General features: G+C 51.7%; 1 protein-coding gene across 1 annotated transcript in view; it reads right to left on the reverse strand.

Annotated features, from left to right (window-relative positions):
• The window catches only part of SNCB (synuclein beta), a 216917-nt gene extending 215074 nt beyond the window's left edge, over positions 1-1843 (reverse strand). The window contains exon 1 of the mRNA XM_063927921.1: positions 1749-1843. The gene's annotated coding sequence lies outside the window, so the exon portion shown is untranslated. The remainder of the gene's footprint in view (positions 1-1748) is intronic.
• Positions 1844-3252: the final 1409 nt, after the last annotated feature.

Raw genomic sequence — 3252 nt, forward strand, 5'->3', positions numbered from 1 at the left:
TGGAAGTCAGGCTCCTCGTGCTGGCAGATCCCAGGCAGCCGCAGGGGAGGAGGAGGGAGGGGGACTGGAGCAGCAGCAGCGCTATGTAATTGGTAGAGGCGCCACTGCAGCAGTCCCCTCTCCTTCCGCATTGGCTGGCTGCCACTGTTAACGCTGGGATGAGGGAAGCGCATCCCAGCATTCACAGCAGCGCCGGGCAGCCAATGCGGAAGGAGAGGTGACTGCTGCAGCGGCGCCACTACCAATTACATAGTGCTGCTGCGGCTCCAGTCCCCCTCCCTCCTCCTCCTCCTCTTCTGCCTCCGGCGCTGCTGCTCTCCTCCCCTGCCTCCGGCTTCAGCGTGGCGCACACAGCAGAGGCGGCTTGTAATGAGTCAGTTTGACTTATTACAAGCCGCTGGCCGTTGCACCCCCAGGGTAACTGCGCTGTGTGCCAGGCACACCTGTAGTTACGGCGCTGCACAGCACCATGTTATATTGTGTTATACACAACCCCCCCCCTCATATTACACACAGCACCATATTACATAATACACAACCCCCTCCCCCATATTACACCCAGCACCATACTAAATTACACTATACAGAGCCCCCCACTCCCCCATATCACCCCAGTACACACAGCACATACTACACTATATGGAGAGTCCCCACTCCCCTATATCACCCCAGCACATATTACACTACATGGCGAGCCCCCACTCCCCTATATCACCCCAGCACATATTACACTATATAGAGAGCCCCCACAGCACATATTACACTATATATAGCCCCCATTTCACCCCAGTACACACAGCACATATTACACTATATTGAGCCCCCACTTCCCCATATCACCCCTGCACATATTATACTATATGTATGTATAGCTCCCACTCCCCCATATCACATTCCCCCAGCACATATTACACTATATGTATAGCTCCCACTCCCCCATATCACATTCCCCCAGCACATATTACACTACATGGCGAGCCCCCACTCCCCTATATCACCCCAGCACATATTACACTATATAGAGAGCCCCCACAGCACATATTACACTATATATAGCCCCCATTTCACCCCAGTACACACAGCACATATTACACTATATTGAGCCCCCACTCCCCCATATCACCCCAGCACATATTACACTATATGTATAGCTCCCACTCCTCCATATCACCCTAGCACATATTACACTATATGTATAGCCCCCACTCCCCGATATCACATTCCCCCAGCACATATTACACTATATAGTGAGCCCCCACTCCCCCATATCACCCCAGTACACACAGCACATACTACACTATATGGAGAGTCCCCACTCCCCTATATCACCCAAGCACATATTACACTCTATATAGAGAGCCCCCACAGCATATATTACACTATATATAGCCCCCATTTCACCCCAGTACACACAGCACATATTACACTATATTGAGCCCCCACTCCCCCATATCACCCCTGCACATATTATACTATATGTATGTATAGCTCCCACTCCCCCATATCACATTCCCCCAGCACATATTACACTATATGTATAGCTCCCACTCCTCCATATCACATTCCCCCAGCACATAATACACTATATGTATAGCTCCCACTCCTCCATATCACATTCCCCCAGCACATATTACACTATATAGTGAGCCCCCACCCCCCCATATCAACCCAGCACATACTACACTATATGGAGACTGGAGAGCCCCCACTCACCCATGTCACATCACCTCAGTATACCACCCACTTACTGTTGATTCACTGCTCCTTCCTGAAGAGCAGGAGCCGACCCTGGGACAGTGAGGTGGGAGCAGGCAGCCCAGGGCAGTCACAATGAGGACCAGTAAGAGGAGCAGGAAGAGGAAACTGGCCTGATACACGCAGACTACTCAGACTATGGTGGGCGGGGCCAGCCACAGTGAAGCAAAGCCCTGGCTGCCGAGCCGGGTCATTTGCTTCACTATACTGCACAGCTGCTCCGCTGATTATCCTCTGACACTGCTGCTGCCTAGCTCGCCTCCGTTCACACTGCCTCCTACACAGTGTGCCACCGCTACCCACCACAAACCCGCATGGGCGTCTGTGACGCTTCTCCTGCATGCGCAGCCCAGATCTTTATGGAGGGAGGAACACTATAATCCGGGAGGGCTGGTAAGGCTTGCGGGGCAGCTGGAGGCTCATGTAAAAATCGGGAGCCTCCCGCTGAATGCGGGAGGGTAGGCAAGCCTGTATAACATACACAGAGGGATACTGGGATAGATTCAAAATGATATGCAAACTCAGATGCCGGGAGGGCATCGTTGCATGCAGTGCCCCCTGAGCTGCTGTCTGCAGCCAATTGGGGATGGGGAAAAAGCATGCTTACCTACTTTCTGGCAGCTCTCTCCAGGAGAGAGCTGCCAGGTCGGCTCAGTGGAGGGGCGGGGCAGGACAATGAACGAGAAGAGGGGGTGGGGCGGAGGCAGAACGGGGTGTGACGGAGGTAGGGCGAAGGCGGGATGAGGGCGGGGTTACATCGGCACAACATTTAAGTCACGCACCCGCTCTGTAATGCTACTACAACCGGCATTTTACAGCAGGGGGCGTGACTATGATGACGCGATTCAACAAGAATCGCGTCATCGACTGTCCGGACCGCCCACTTTACTCTCATAGTGGGTTGCTGGGCAGGGGGAAACAGCAAAATCGGGAGACTTGTCTGCTCTTCCGGGGGGCCGGGAGGGTCACCCGATTTTCGGGAGCCTCCCGGCCATTCCGGGAGAGTAGGCAAGTATTGGAAGAAGGTAGTACCGAGTAAATGACAAGAGGGATACTCAGATAACAATGTTTTTGCAGATGATTCACTGCCGCCTCTGAGCATCCAAGATGCCTCCTGCAGCATTAGCATATTTACACAGAAGCTGCATTGAAAGACTGAATTAGGCCCATTGTTCATATGTAAGATCATGGTGAATGGCATTAGCAATAGTCAAAATAAAGGTGTAAGTCTGACCAACACTACATTATTATTATTTTATTACCAGTTACTTATGTAGCGCACACATATTCCACAGCGCTTTCCAGAGAATATTTGCCCATTCACATCAGTCCCTGCCCCAGAGGAGCTTATAGTCTATATTCCCTATCACATGTACACATTCACACTAGGGTTAATTTTGTTGGGATCCAATTAACCTACCAGTATATTTTTGGGATTGTGGAGGAAACCGGAGCACCCGGAGGAAACCCACGCAAGTATGGGGAGAATATATAACG

Source organism: Pseudophryne corroboree, chromosome 6, assembly GCF_028390025.1.
Source record: "Pseudophryne corroboree isolate aPseCor3 chromosome 6, aPseCor3.hap2, whole genome shotgun sequence".
In the NCBI taxonomy this organism is placed as follows: Eukaryota; Metazoa; Chordata; class Amphibia; order Anura; family Myobatrachidae; genus Pseudophryne; species Pseudophryne corroboree.